A 16,411-nucleotide genomic window follows, 5' to 3' on the forward strand; every position below is an offset into this window, starting at 1 on the left:
AAGGTATTCTTTTATATTTACAGGACGTTCTTCACTCACTTCCTGGATCAAAATGTTTTTAACAGTACTGTACGTCCTTAAATTCTTCTGATAAGCATTTTTATCATGTAGCGGATACGCAATTATATTTAAGTTTGTTTATTTCAATACCAACCCAGCACGGGGTAGCTTAAATTAAATACATTTGGGTCTTAAAATTGACATACAAACAAAACTAATTTACATATTTCATTCATGGTTTTAAAAATGTAGCAGAGCAGAGCACAGCATCTCTTGACTGTCGATACCTTATCGGGTCAGGGTGGTGTTTTAAGTGGGCGCTGGCTGCTTATTCATATACCGTACCATATATACTATATACTATATATGGTACACACAAGCATTGAGACTAGCGTGAAATTTAATATAAAAAACCGCAACTTGTTTTTATCCAATATGACGATGCGCTTTGCAAACTTACATTCATACATATTTGTACATATGTATGTATATACATAGATCAGACATTTTTATAAATATAAAATACATTTATATAAATTGTACTTACATACTATGTGCATAATTTGTAAGAATTAAAACTGACAGTGGCATGTGATCATCATTTGTATGTAGATAAAACAAGAACAGCATCCATTGATGTAGCTTTGTACACTTTATACATTGCAATTCTTGTAGAATTATTTTCTTTGAAATAATTATAAATATACTATAAGTACCTACAATGTACATATACATGTCGGCATTGATCGTTAGTACTCTGCGATCGTTTGCTTTCTGAGTTAGATCATTGGCACTAACATTCTACATATTTGCACAATCATTTTCAATACATCGCAAACACCTGTATTGGAACCTATTTGATGGGCATTTAGTTGAGCATTCATCCATATAATAACTACAATATTTTTTTAGACTCAGCTGAGCAGAGCTCACAGAGTATATTAATTTTGTTCGCATAACGGTACCCCGTAACGGCATAAACTAATCGAGATAGATATAGACTTCTATATATCTAAATGATCTGGGCGAAAAAAGAAATTCATTAAGCCATGTCCGTCCGTCTGTCCGTAAACACGATCACTTGAGTAAATTTGAGGTATCTTAATGAAATTTGGTATGTAAGTTCCTGGGCACTCATCTCAGATTTTCGATATCGAAAATTTCGAAAAACCGAAAAAGTGCGATAATTCATTACCAAAGATGCATAAAGCGATGAAACTTGGTAGGCGGGTTGGCGTTATGACGCAGATTAGAAACAATTTTTAACACCAAAGGGCGTGGCACCGCCCACTTTTATAAGAATGTAATTTAACAGTTTTGCAAGTTGTAATTTGTCAGTCGTTGAAGATATCATGATGAAATTGGCAGGAACGTTACTGCTATTACTATATGTGTTCTAAATAAAACTTAGCAAAATCCGATGACGAACACGCCCACTTTAAACAAAAAAAAAAAATTAAGTCAAATTTTAACAAAAAATGTTATATCTTTACATTATACTAGCAGACCCGGCAGACGTTGTTCTGCCCTAAATTTGGTCTATCTGCATACATTTTAATAAGCTTTTTCCGTGTAACTCTGCCCTACCCCTCTACACTTTTTCCTAATCTTTGTATTCACTCCTCCCCCCGTATTTTTCGCTTCATCTATCTCCATCTTCGTCTCATTCTATCTCTTTCTCAGTCTCCTTCTCTCTTTTCTCTTCTCTCAATTTTTTCTCATTCTTCTTCATCTCTTATTGCCAGTCCCAGAGGTTGGTATGTATTTTGTTCAAGTTCCATTCCGAGTCTCAGTCCCAGTCCGTCTCTGGTATACTTCCCGGAAAAAAGCATCGTAAATACTAATATAGGCAAATTTAAATACGAAATTTCAGGCAAATCGAATAGGACGTGTTTAAATAGGTATGTGGGTATTATTAATTCTTGTCTTTATTTCGGCTTCGCATGCATATTTATCAGTTTTGACAGGTTGATGCGACTAAATCGAATATCACAATGAACTTTAGAGCTCTCAGCAACAGCTTTCATTTGATATCCATAATACACACACATTCTAGGGATATCCGGGTCCATGTTTTGGTCTATATCTCGAGACCCTAGTACTCAGCGGTGTAAAACTTACTCTGTATTATAGCACACATCAACAGCTTCAATTTGATACCCATAATATAAAAACACATTCTAGGTGTATCCGGGTCCATGTTTTGGCCTATATATCGAGACCGTAGTCACCCAGCAGTGTAAAACTTACTCTGTAATAAAACATACATCAACAGCTTCAATTTGATACCCATAATGTAAAAACACATTCTAGGTGTATCCGGGTCCACGTTTTGGCCTACATCTCGAGACCCTAGTCACCCAGCGGCATAAAACATACTCTGTACTAAAGCACACATCAGCAGCTTCAATTTGATACCCATATTGTAAAAACACATCCGAGTGTTACCCTGATCCAAAACGTGGCCTATATCTCGAGACCCTAGTCACCAATAGGTATGCAAACTACCCTGTACTAAAGCACTCATCAACAGCTTCAATTTGATACACACAATGCAAAAACATGGTCTAGGCGTTCACGGGCCCACGTTTGGCCTATATCTCCAGACCCTAGTCACCCAGCGGCATAAAACATACAGGGGTATGAAAATTATCCTCTATTAAATCCCTCATCAACAGCTTTCATTTGTTATCCATATTGTATAAACACATTTTAGGGGTACCCGGGTCCACGTTTTGGCCTATATATCGAGACCCTAGTCACCCAGGGGTATGAAAATTATCCTGTACTATAGCACTCATCAACAGTTTTCATTTGATATCCCTATTGTATAAACATATTCTAGGGGTACCCGGGTCCACGTTTTGGGCTATATCTCGAGACCCTAGCCTCCCAGTTGTATGAAAATTATCCTGTACTATAGCACTCATCAACAGCTTTCATTTGATATCCATTTTTTATAAACACATTCTAGGGGTACCCGGGTCCACGTTTTGGGCTATATCTCGAGACCCTAGCCTCCCAGTTTTCTGAAAATTATCCTGTACTATAGCACTCATCAACAGCTTTCATTTGACAGCCATATTTTATAAACACATTCTAGGGGTACCCTGGTCCATGTTTTGATCTCAAGACCCTAGGAATGTATCCTAGACAAAGATAATGAAAAAGGGCGGAGCCACGCCCATTTTGAAATTTTATTTTATTTTGTATTTTGTTGCACCATATCATTACTGGAGTTGAAGGTTGACATAATTTACTTATATAGTGTAAAGATATTAAATTTTTTGTAAAAATTTCACTTAAAAAAAATTTTTTTTTAAAAGTGGGCGTGATCGTTCTCCGGTTTTGCTAATGTTTATTAAGCATACATATAGTAATAGGAGTAACGTTCCTGCCAAATTTCATCATGATATCTTCAACGACTGCCAAATTACAGCTTGCAAAACTTCTAAATTACCTTCTTTTAAAAGTGGGCGGTGCCACGCCCATTGTCCAAAATTTTACTTATTTTCTATTCTGCGTCATAAGTTCAACCCACAACCAACCATTATCCAATCAAAGTTAATATACTCTGTGAGCTCTGCTCAACTGAGTATAATGAAAATGTTCTGCAGGGCGAAATCAAAAACCCTTGGAATTATGGCAGGAATTACTGTTCGTGGTATTACATATCGAGCCCTTCCCGCAATTTAAGTGTAACCAACAAAAAGTAAATTTTACAGTAGAAGGTTTTTTGTAATTTTCTTCTGACAAAAAATAGCTACTATCATGAAATTTGGTATGTGTATAAAATATTTCTTGAGCCTACAATTAAGCCTTCGGTTTTTGACCACACTGTAAGGAAAGTCCTGTTATCTGTACTTACGTTTTTTTGCTGTCATGTTGGCTCACTTTCCAAACACTATTTTGTTTGTTAGGCGGCCACCGTGGTGTGATGGTAGCGTGCTCCGCCTATCACACCGTATGCCCTGGGTTCAACTCCCGGGCAAAGCAACATCAAAATTTTAGAAATAAGATTTTTCAATTAGAAGAAAATTTTTCTAAGCGGGGTCGCCCCTCGGCAGTGTCTGGCAAGCGCTCCGATTGTATTTCTGCCATGAAAAGCTTTCAGTGAAAACTCATCTGCCTTGCAGATGCCGTTCGGAGTCGGCATAAAACATGTAGGTCCCGTCCGGCCAATTTGTAGGGAAAAATCAAGAGGAGCACGACGCAAATTGGAAGAGAAGCTCGGCCTTAGATCTCTTCGGAGGTTATCGCGCCTTACATTTTTTTTTTTTATTTTGTTTGTTACCTTAAATTTTAAGTTATTCAATTATATTTTTCAAATTACATATGGACACATTAAAGGCGTATTTATTGTAATTTTTTAGTACATACATACATTTGAAATTAAAGGAAACTTATTTAATTCCAAATTTGAACACAATATATAACAAGTAAGGAAGGTTAAGTTCGGGTGTAAGCGAACATTACATACTCAGTTGAGAGCTATGGTGACAACATACGGGAAAATAACCATGTAGGAAAATGAACCGAGGGAAACCCTGGAATGTGTTTGTATGACATGTGTATCAAATGAAAGGCATTAAAGAGTATTTTATGAGGGAGTTGACTCTAGAATGCGTTTGTACGATATGGGTATCAAATGAAAGGTGTCATTGAGTATTTTAAAAGGGAGTAATCCTTAGTTCCATAGGTGGACGTCGTTTCGAGATATCGCCACAAAGGTGAACCAAGGGCGACCCTAGAATTTCTTTGTACAATATGGGCATCAAACGAATGGTGTTAATGAGTATTTTAAAAGGGAGTTGGCCTTAGTTCTATAGGTGGATGCCGTTTCGAAATATCGCCATAAAGGTGGACCAGGGGTGACTCTAGAATGTGTTTTTACGATATGGGTATCAAATTAAAGGTATTAATGAGGGTTTTAAAAGGGAGTGGTGGTTGTTGTATAGGTGGTCGCCTTTTCGAGATATCGCCATAAAGGTGGACCAGGGGTGACTCTAGAATGCGTTTGTACGATATGGGTATCAAATGAAAGGTGTTAATGAGTATTTTAAAAGGGAGTAATCCTTAGTTCCATAGGTGGACGCCGTTTCGAGATATCGCCATAAAGGTGGGCCAGGGGTGACTCTAGAATTCGTTTGTGCAATATGGGTATCAAACGAAAGGAGTTAATGAGTATTTTAAAAGGGAGTGGGCCTTAGTTCTATAGGTGGACGCCTTTTCGAGGTATCGCAATAAGGGTGGACCAGGGGTGACTCTAGACTTGGTTGTACGATATGGGTATCAAATGAAAGGTGTAAATGAGTATTTTTAAAAGGGATTGGGCCTTAGTTCTATAGGTGGACGCCTTTTCGAGATATCGCCATAAAGGTGGACCAGGGGTGACTCTAGAATGAGTTTGTACGATATGGGTATCAAATTAAAGGTATTAATGAGAGTTTTAAAAGGGAGTGGTTGTAGTTGTATATGTGAAGGCGTTTTCCAGATATCGACCAAAATGTGGACCAGCGTGACCCAGAACATCATCTGTTGGATACCGCTAATTTATTTATATATGTAATACCTGCCAAGATTTTAAGGGTTTTTTATTTCGCCCTGCAGAACTTTTCATTTTCTTCTACTTAATATGGTAGGTGTCACAACCATTTTATAAAGTTTTTTCTAAAGTTATATTTAGCGTCAATAAAACAATCCAATTACCATGTTTCATCCCTTTTTTCGTATTTGGTATAGAATTATGGCATTTATTTTCATTTTTCGTAATTTTCGATATCGAAAAAGTGGGCGTGGTCATAGTCGCATTTCGTTCATTTTTCATACCAAGATGAAGTGAGTTCAAGTAAGCACGTGAACTAAGTTCATTAAAGATATATCGATTTTTGCTCAAGTTATCGTGTTAACGGCCATGTGGAAGGACAGACGGACGACTGTGTATAAAAACTGGGCGTGGCATCAACCGGTTTCGCCCATTTTCACAGAAAACAGTTAACGTCGTAAAATCTATGCCCCTACCAAATTTCAAAAGGATTGGTTAATTTTTGTTCGACTTATGGCGTTAAAAGTATCCTAGACAAATTAAATGAAAAAGGGGGGAGCAACGACCATTTTGAAATTTTCTTTTATTTTTGTATTTTGTTGCACCATATCATTACTGGAGTTGAATTTTGACATAATTTACTTATATACTGTAAAGATATTAAATTTTTTGTAAAAATTTTACTTTAAAAAAAAAAATTTTTTAAAAGTGGGCGTGGTCATTCTCCGATTTTGCTAATTTTTATTAAGCGTACATATAGTAATAGGAGTAACGTTCCTGCAAATTTCATCATGATATCTTCAACGACTGCCAAATTACAGCTTGCAAAAGTTTTAAATTACCTTCTTTTAAAAGTGTGCGGTGCCACGCCCATTGTCCAAAATTTTAGTAATTTTCTATTCTGCGTCATAAGTTCAACTCATCTACCAAGTTTCATCGCTTTATCGGTCTTTTGTAATGAATTATTGCACTTTTTCGGTTTTTCGAAATTTTCGATATCGAAAAAGTGGGCGTGGTTATAGTCCGATATCGTTCATTTTAAATAGCGATCTGAGATGAGTGCTCGGGAATCTACATACCAAATTTCATCAAGATACCTCAAAATTTACTCAAGTTATCGTGTTAACGGGCGGACGGACGGACATGGCTCAATCAAATTTTTTTTCGATCCTGATTATTTTGATATATGGAAGTCTATATCTATCTCGATTCCTTTATATATGTACAACAAACCCTTATCCAATCAAACTTAATATAATCTGTGAGCTCTGCTCAATTGAGTTTAAACAGTATTGTTGTAAACAAAATAATTCAGTCATCTTCGTCTGTCTCAGGCAATGTATCTTTCCAGTATGGGATAAGCTAATATATTCATAGTGAAATTGTTTTGGTATGATATTCTTTTCGCAAAGAGCTTTTAGGCCGTTATATTTTGAAGATGAAATGTGTAAGAAGTGATCATACAAGGTAACAGGACCCTTACTAAGTATGAGAGAATTTCGTCTTGACCGCGCAATTGTACTGAGATCGTATACCTTTTTTTCGCTATCGTCAAAATAAGCATAGTGTAGTTTAACCAATGGAAAATTTTTTTCGAAGATAGCGCAACGCAAATACGTAAATAATATTTTAACTGAAGCTGGAAGCAAAGCTTGAGAAAAGGTTTCCTAATCTTTAAAATCCGAATTATGGTATAGTTCTTGCGTTCGAAATAATTGTATACCATTCACTTGGAGCCCAAACATTTCTATCGCGAATAAAATACTCAATAGTGCTATGTATGGAGTCCACGGGCATCATGGTATGCCCAGGCAACAGATAAGTTAATTTAATGTGTTTTATGTTAGCAGCCTTCTCTAAGAAATATATTATCATTGCTTGCATAGCTCTGTTCACAATATAGACTTATATCAGAATAAGTCCCCCTTTCATCCACGATATTTAAGTATTGGAAAATTGCACTGGAAATTTCGTTACATCCACGTTTTCCATCCGATTCACCCCATAAAAGCAATAACCGTTTCTTGTGCCGTTTTCGTAAACGCTTTCATTATAAAAAGCATATTTTCTTGAATAGAAGAGGTTTACGCTTTTTCCGTGTGATGTATTCAATACTTTCTGAAGGTCGAAGCTGGCGCAGATATACGTCCCATTCTCTTTGCTTTTTCTTTGGTCCTCTAAGAAAATTTCTTTTGATTTATCTCTGCCCCGTATGTGCATTTTATGTTCCTCAGTTTGTTGTAAAAGGTTTTGTGCTTCTCTGTCCGCATTCTTATATTTTCACAAATAATGCATTTGTCCTTTTTTGGCAAATGGAAGCCTATATGGTATTCATTTTTGAAAATGGTATGAAAAACTCTTAGGGATACCTGAGCTTGCTCCTGATTTGTATTTATCAAGTGCTGCGTGTAACACCTATACAAAGTTGGTACGTTTCGAAAGTACTGTGGAAGATATAACTTAGTACTTTTGTTCCTACAATAGTGTGAGGGACTGCTGGTAGGTGTTCAATAAATGATTTCAAAAGAGCCACATTTATTTCGTCAGACTTATTATGTGGAGGAGGTCTTTTTTTGACCAGGCAAGAGGTATTTGAAGAGTTATGTTTTTTTTCTAAACGTGTTTTGGGAAACATTAAGTGTTTTCAGTAAAAACTGCTGACAAACTTTAAAACGCTTTTCGTTATAGGTAATGAAATATGCATAGCTCCACTGTTTTTTAAGGCTATCTGATGTTCTCCTTTGAACGCATTTCCGAGTCATGCACGATAGAAGCCAATCTCTTTGTCGTATCTTGTTTCCTAAGCCCCAAAAGTGTTCATTTAGAACCAACCGATCTTGCTCACTAAGCTTTTCACAACACTTGTTTCCACACTTTTTACCTACGCAGGGATTTGGTTTAACTTCATACAGCTTTCTAATTCCCCAGAATATGTCTTTTCAGACTCAGTATCGCTATATGGCACCAGTGAGTTATTCTTGATCGTTCATTGGTATAAAAACACAGTTTTGTTATTTTATTTAAAAGATAATGTAAAATAATTAATCACCTTATTTTGTAAAAACTCCATATTAAAATAATAAAACAATTTTATTGGATTTCACGAACTTAACCAGAAATGATTTGTATCAAACTAAAATATATATTTTCGTTTTCAGCCATATTTTTTTCTTAGCTTAGTTGCTTAAATCATGCCAATACAGTATAATTGCAACAAGTGCTTTTGCGAACAATATAAATATACACGATAAAAGTGAAAATAAACATTACTCGTAAGATACCACAGAAAAGCACTTTTGAGGTAAGTAGCAATTTGCGGCCACAAAAAAAGTAAACAAACCTCAAAATTCACTTACACTAAAATTTCTTTTTGATTTAGCTTGATAACGGTACTTTTCTCTATTATAAAAATTTGTGAGATGATTCAAATCATGCAAAACTATCGGTTTTCAGCAAAAAACTAATTAATATCTGTATATTTGTTGGTTACACTTAAATTGCGGGAAGGGCTCGATATATAAATAAATTAGCGGTACCCGACAGATGATGGTTTGGGTCGCCCTGGTCCATATTTTGGTCGATTTGTCGAAAACTCCTTCACATATAAAACTAGGGGCCACTCCCTTTTAAAACCCTCATTAAGTTACCACTGGTCCACCTTTATGGCGATATCTCGAAAAGGCGTCCACCTGTAGAACTATGGCCCACTCCCTTTTAGAATACTCTATAATACCTTCCATTTGATACCCATGTAATACAAACACATTTCAGGGTTACCCTAGGTCCATTTTCCTACATGGTGATTTTCCCTTATTTTGTCTCCAAAGCTCTCAGCTGAGTATGTAATGTTCGGTTACAACCGAACTTAGCCTTCCTTACTTGTTATATATACATACATACAAAGGCAATGATTCTTATAAAATGCGCGAACTGCATTGAAAATGTTTATCAAGTATCCAGTAATATCAATGCACGACAGAGCATATTAAGTCGAATAATTGCAACTTTCATATAAGTAAAGACGACAACGACTTAGTTGAGTGTTAAATCAAAGATCTTGATCTCGATCCTAGGTGATAATAGCCCTAGGGTGCATTCACTAAGAATGAGTGCGTTATTTTACAATTTATTCCACAGGATGAAAAAGATGAAAATATGACCTGGACCACATCCACCACGCGACTATCGGAAACGATTTAACATGACCACATTAAACCTTCTACAGTAAGTGATTTGCAACAGATGGCGCAACACTGAATAAATATAGTTGGTAAGAAGGAATAGAAGTAGCAATTTGCCAGTCAAACAAACCACCGCTGTATAGCTAAATGGTTAGCGCAGCGTGCCTAAAGCGTACTGATGATGAAGGCTTAGCACCCTTCGAAATGGATCTAGGTTGTCTGGAAAATTTTCTACTTACTATTCCAAAAAACCAGAGCTGTAAAAAGATTGAATCAATTGAGTGTGATTTTTTGGTTGCATATTATAAATCTCCATTCCTGAATGGCTTAAAATACTTTAACTCAAAGCTAGAGTATGTGTGTCATTGAATGGTAAAATATAATTCAATATAGAGTGTGAATGTAGGAACTATTCTCAATCTTTAATGAATGTAAACTTGAAATGAATGCACACTTTTTTTTCCATTCAGTACTAAATACTTTTTCCCCAAGGTTATTTTTTTGTATACTTTCATTGCCATGAGATATGTTAAATCAGTTTAGGAGTTGGGTGCAAAAAAGGCGTAAAATTGGTCAATAGCAAAAATAGCCCCTTCTAATTATTCAAGTAGTTTAATATTTAAGAATTCATGAGCTTAACACCTGCTTATAATTATTGAATATCAATTATTATGTTTTTTTAAGAGCAACTGAAAAGAAAGAAGCATTTACTGGTATATTGCGACGGTACCATTTCGAAAACAAACAAACTAGCTATAAACCAGGAAAGTCTTAAATCATCATCATGGTGTCCGAACATAAGACATACAAGAAATAGTACTTCATAGCAGATTTTATATACTTCGTAATTTCGGGTTGATTTTTCTTAATGAATCGTGTGAGATAAAAAAATTTTAGGCTCTTGTGAGTTGATTGGTTTCCTTTTTAGGTAAATCTCGCGGATAACTCGCTTACATAAAACCATAGGGCTCTTGATTATATAAAGTATTCAAAAGACATTAAGATATACAATCTATTGCTTTCTTACTATATGTCAATATGTTACTACTTATTTTGCTATTGTTGTAAAATGGATTTTTTAAATGAACACATTGTGCATTGACCAAATAGATTAAATTGTGGATATTTTTTGTCGATAATATAACAAAAATATATACTTGAGTTTAAGTCATTTAAATATGTGACCCGGTCTATGAAAAGGTGGCTTATGGCTCAGCTGTTAACAGCTGTTTCTCGCAATTTCTTTTTTGAGTCATAAGCCACCTTTTCAAAGACCGGGTATCAAAGTGCATAGGTCCATCGGCGATTTCGTTGGAGCTTCCTAATTCCGAGAATTTCGATGGCTGTTTCCATGGCATCGTCCTATGGTGATTCAGGCTTTTTTATTCACCTGATTCACCTTCCCCGTTTTCCTTCAGCTGTGCCACAAAAAAAATGTTCCATTGGGAGAAACTCTGCAGAGGTTATTGACTGGTTCCATCGGACTACAGTTTTTTTACAGCTGATATTTTAACAGTGTTTGACGGAATATAAATATAGGACCCGAGTGGTTGAGAATAGTCTCTCTGCCTATTTGCACGGCATTGGTAAAAGATTGAAATTGCTTTGGTTGAATTCTATCTTACTTGACCAGATTTGTATTCAAAGTTAATTTCCTTGCTATCAAAAAAGCACAACTACAACTACCTATAGAGCCTACTTTAAGTGGTTGTAATTACAAACTATTGTGTTTAGAAGAATATTTTTCTTAGAAAATAGGATATTCCTATTGCAATTTGCAAATTCACAAACCAGTATAGATACAGTATTTGACCACATACCGCTAGCCTTTCTAATGTATTGCCTTTTCTTCAACTGTTTAATCACCAATTGAGGACGTGCAAATGTAGGCTAGTACCTTTATATGGCACATTGGCAACACTTATTTAGAACGATGACAATTATGACAAAGATGTTGAAATATTTGTAATTTGCTTTTTTTATTATTAAATTTTTAGGAAAATTTCAATATGAATACTTTTCCAGTTAATTTCTTAGTACTTTATTGTCATTTAAATATGGAAAAAAGTGGTCATCACGGACAATAATTAAATTTTTGTGTTGATATTTTGAAGTGGCTTTAATTAAATGCAACCATGTGATATTTGAGCGGGTTTTGGGCATGTACGACATTTTTCATAATTGATTGGTACTAGAAAAGTGTGTGCACACAGCAAAGGCTGCATTCATTTGGATGCTTATTCTGTGTTGAAAAATGTTTGTGTTTCATTCAATTACTTCATTCTTTCTTCGAATGAGTTAAGGAGTGCATTCTTTTTTTTCACTACTGAATGAAGAATGGGTTGACTTTTAAGCCACATTCCTTAGCAAGTAATGAATGAATGAAGAGAAAGCATTCTTAAATCAATGATTTAAAATTTCAAATAATTGCACAGTTTTACAGCTTTGCAAAAAACAAAATACAATTTTTCAAATTTAGAAAAATTAAAAAATAACAATAATTATCATTAGAAAAAAATTATTGTTGTGGCCTTGAGCTCGAATCGAACCTTGAATACTAATATTTAGTATAATTTTTTCCAAGAAGTGGGTTAGGGCCTATCTTTTCGAAAAAATCGTAATAAATCATCCATTGAGAGTGGGAGAAAGAAAGAGGTAGAGCTCCTCACCTACACAAAGAGAATCTTGTAAGGCTGGGCCCTGACAAAACCAAGTTTCTTTCGAAAGGAGTTGGAGGGATGACCTAGACGGCTCCTGGAGATGATATCGCATATGAAATGCAAGTAACTTCAACAACAATAAAAAATCCGGCACACAAGAAGTCAGCCGTATGCAGAAAAGGAGCACGAAAAGGCCCTCAGGAATATCCATAAATATCGTCGGATAACTATGCCCACAATTTCCCGTTGAACCCCGCTCAACCCCGTTCTAAGAGAAAAATAACCTGAACTCGCATTTCAGGAAAGTAACCTCCTAGGGATAAGCCCATCACTCTAGCTCAACTTCGATCTGGATACTGTAATATATTGTAACGAATGTTAGCAGCACTGAGCGATGCTATCGTCTCTAAGCCGATGGTAACCAGCGACGTGAATGCACATCAATAATTCAATCATTATGTATCTACATAAACGAATAAATAATTGCGTCTACACATATGTACGTATACGAACATCGGAGCGGCAATGCACAAATACATGCATATATCTTATCTGAGTTGTCACAAGAGAAAGCAATAATTTGTGCACGTAGTTGTGGCTGGCGATTTTGTAGCCGAACTAACTAGTAACTTCTGGAAATCGAAGAGCCTAGAAGTATGCAGCGTAAACTATAAAAGCGGGGCAGGCGAGTAAGAAGAGTCAGTTTGAGTTGAGCTATCAATCAGTTTGATTAAGCACGCGATCTGGCGGTCAGTAGTAGAGTTTCATTTGAGTTATCAGTCAGTTTGGTTATTAAGCCAGCGAGTAGCAAAGTATAAGTGTTATTGTGAAGTACTTTAATAAAGGCCATTTTTCCATTATTCAATATTGGAGTTATTTATTCAACAGTTTAGTGATTCGAACTTAGCAGAGGATTGCAAATAAGAGGATTTGCAGTAAATTCGTAACAATTGGTGTCAGAAGAGGAATTGTTGAATAAATTCCAGAGGACAACATAAATAAATAAATAAATGTAAGGCGCGATAACCTCCGAAGAGATCTAAGGCCGAGCTTCTCTTCCAATTTGCGTCGTGCTCCTCTTGATTTTTCCCTACAAATTGGCCGGACGGGACCTACATGTTTTATGCCGACTCCGAACGGCATCTGCAAGGCAGATGAGTTTTCACTGAGAGCTTTTCATGGCAGAAATACAATCGGAGCGCTTGCCAAACACTGCCGAGGGGCGACCCCGCTTAGAAAAATTTTCTTCTAATTGAAAAATCTTATTTCTAAAATTTTGATGTTGCTTTGCCCGGGAGTTGAACCCAGGGCATACGGTGTGATAGGCGGAGCACGCTACCATCACACCACGGTGGCCGCCAGAGGACAACAAGGACATGGCAAAGTTCAGTGAATTGAAGATCCAGCAACTAAAGAAGGAGTTGGAGAGCCGTGGATTGAATACAAGCGGCGTTAAACTTGAACTTCAGGCACGGCTACGAGAGGCAATGGAAGCGGAAGGAATTGATGTGGAAGAGTATGACGTTCATCTTGATGGCGAGGAAGTAACAAAAATTGAAGAGAAAAACGAAACATCGCAGACAGTTACGAGCACAGACTTGAACATGATTTTGGCTGCAATATCTGCTCAAACATCGACAATGTCCCAAGAGACACGAATAACATCGAAAATTGAAGCACAAGAAACGCGTATGTCAGAAATGTCGACACAGATTACATCGAACATTGAAGCACAAGAAACGCGTATGGCAGAAATGTCGTCGCAAATGTCATCTCAACTGGAAGAACAGAAGGCATATATGGCATCACAACTGGAAGAACAGAGGACATATATGATATCTCAGTTGGCTCAGCAGTTGAAAGCGCAAGAGGATCGCATATCATCGCAGTTGGAGGGTTTTAGTGAACGACAAGATAAAATGGAAGCTGAGATGGATGCTTTGAAAGATCGGATTCAGCAGTTACAATTAAATCGTCCAGCAGTTTCAGCGAGTAGTCCAAAGGTAAAAACACCATCCTTTGACGGTTCTGTTCCTTTCCAGGTCTTTAAGCTACAGTTTGAGAAGACCGCAGCAGTGAACAACTGGAATGTGGAAGATAAAGTTGCCGCACTCTTCGTAGCATTGAAAGGACCAGCTGCCGAAATCTTACACGCATTGATGGCTGCTGTAGAACGGCGATACGGAAGCGAACACAGGAAACAGATATTTCAAATAGAATTGCAAAACCGCTACCAAAAAGCTAACGAGACTTTGCAGGAGTTAGCTTCGGACATTGAAAGATTGGCTCATCTTGCAAATGCGGATGCACCCGTGGAATACACGGAAAGAGTGAAGATTCAGAGTTTCATAAATGGCATACGGGACGCCGAAACAAAGCGAGCTACATACGCAAACCCAAAGCCAACATTCGCAGAAACGGTGTCACAAGCTCTGATTCAGGAAACAGCGTCGCTTCTGTGTAAGCCAGTTTTCAAAGCACGCCGTGTGGAAGTAGAAAGGCCAGAGTGGGTAGACACAATTTTGGAAGCACTGAAGGGATCTCAACAGAAGAATGCCAGAGTTATTAAATGTTTCAAGTGTGGCAACCCAGGTCACATTGCACGTCATTGCGATCTTGGTCCTAATAGTTCCAACAATGTGGGTGGCCGTAAACGCAAAGCTGGCGGAAATGAGCAAGAGCGTGTCGAATGTAAAGAACGGAAACTTGCCCCGGCTATTGAATGTCCCGTGATATCTGTGTCGCAAATTGGAAGGAAATCAAGCAGCCTTACCGTCAGAGGGAATGTGGATGGTAAAGAACGTGTACTGACTGTAGATACGGGCGCATCTCATTCCTTGATCCGATCTGACTTGGTCAACAGGAGAGTAAAACCGTTACCTGGAGCAAAGTTGCGTACGGTCACTGGCGAGTATAACCAAGTTCAGGGAGAAGTGATATGTGAAGTATTGATTGGGAAGGTCATGGTTCTACACAAATTTGTTGTGGCGGAGATTGTTGATGAAGTTATATTGGGAGTGGATTTCTTGGTTGACCATGACATCAAGATCGATATGCAGAGAAGGGTGATGCGTTATGAGAACCAAGATGTGCCACTTAACTTTACTTTGGAAAAAGGGTTCAGCAGTAATCGGGTACTGGTGGAAAAGACTCGACGAAGGCCACGAAATTCAAAGGTAAAGGTTGATGGAACAAATGGGCCAAACAAATCAAAACCGAAGGTACCTGTGAGAGAAACACTGGCATTGAAAAGCCCTAACGGACGTATTAAAACGAAGAAAGAATGCAAGGGTGGTTTCAAGCCAAGGCACACTACTGTTGTGAAGCGTCGGAACGATACTGATTATGCAAAGCAAATCCGTCCAGCGCAAGCTCTGCGAAGTAGTTCTTCATTGGCCGAGCAACAGAGTGCGAGGGAACGATCGAGGATAATGAGTAGTAAGATGAAACACAGGTACGACAAGGAAAATAATTCGCAAGGTTTCCGGGAAGGAAATTTGGTACTGTTATACAACCCTCACCGGCGGAAAGGGGTTCCATCCAAATTTCGGTGCAGTTGGGAAGGCCCGTACAAGGTTGTGAAGAAGATAAGTGATATCATCTACCGCATACAAGCAATTGGGAAATCACGAAATAGAAGAGTTGTACATTTGGCGATGCTAGCAGCGTTTAGATTGAGAGATTTATCTGATCGGGACGATCAGACTTAGGTGGAGGGCAGTGTAACGAATGTTAGCAGCACTGAGCGATGCTATCGTCTCTAAGCCGATGGTAACCAGCGACGTGAATGCACATCAATAATTCAATCATTATGTATCTACATAAACGAATAAATAATTGCGTCTACACATATGTACGTATACGAACATCGGAGCGGCAATGCACAAATACATGCATATATCTTATCTGAGTTGTCACAAGAGAGAGCAATAATTTGTGCACGTAGTTGTGGCTGGCGATTTTGTAGCCGAACTAACTAGTAACTTCTGGAAATCGAAGAGCCTAGAAGTATGCAGCGTAAACTA

General features: G+C 37.4%; 1 protein-coding gene across 5 annotated transcripts in view; it reads left to right on the forward strand.

The window, feature by feature from the left end:
* The window catches only part of Sema1b (Semaphorin 1b), a 49,459-nt gene that overhangs the window by 6,752 nt on the left and 26,296 nt on the right, over positions 1-16,411 (forward strand). Inside the window, exon 1 of one of the 5 annotated variants that reach the window (XM_067770511.1) lies at positions 8,829-8,846. The exons of the other annotated variants lie outside the window; for them this stretch is intronic. The gene's annotated coding sequence lies outside the window, so the exon portion shown is untranslated. Of the gene's footprint in view, positions 1-8,828; positions 8,847-16,411 lie in introns of those variants that run through there. 5 annotated transcript variants of the gene reach the window in all.

The sequence above is a fragment of the Eurosta solidaginis genome, chromosome 3 (genome assembly GCF_040869045.1).
Source record: "Eurosta solidaginis isolate ZX-2024a chromosome 3, ASM4086904v1, whole genome shotgun sequence".
NCBI classification, from domain to species: Eukaryota; Metazoa; Arthropoda; class Insecta; order Diptera; family Tephritidae; genus Eurosta; species Eurosta solidaginis.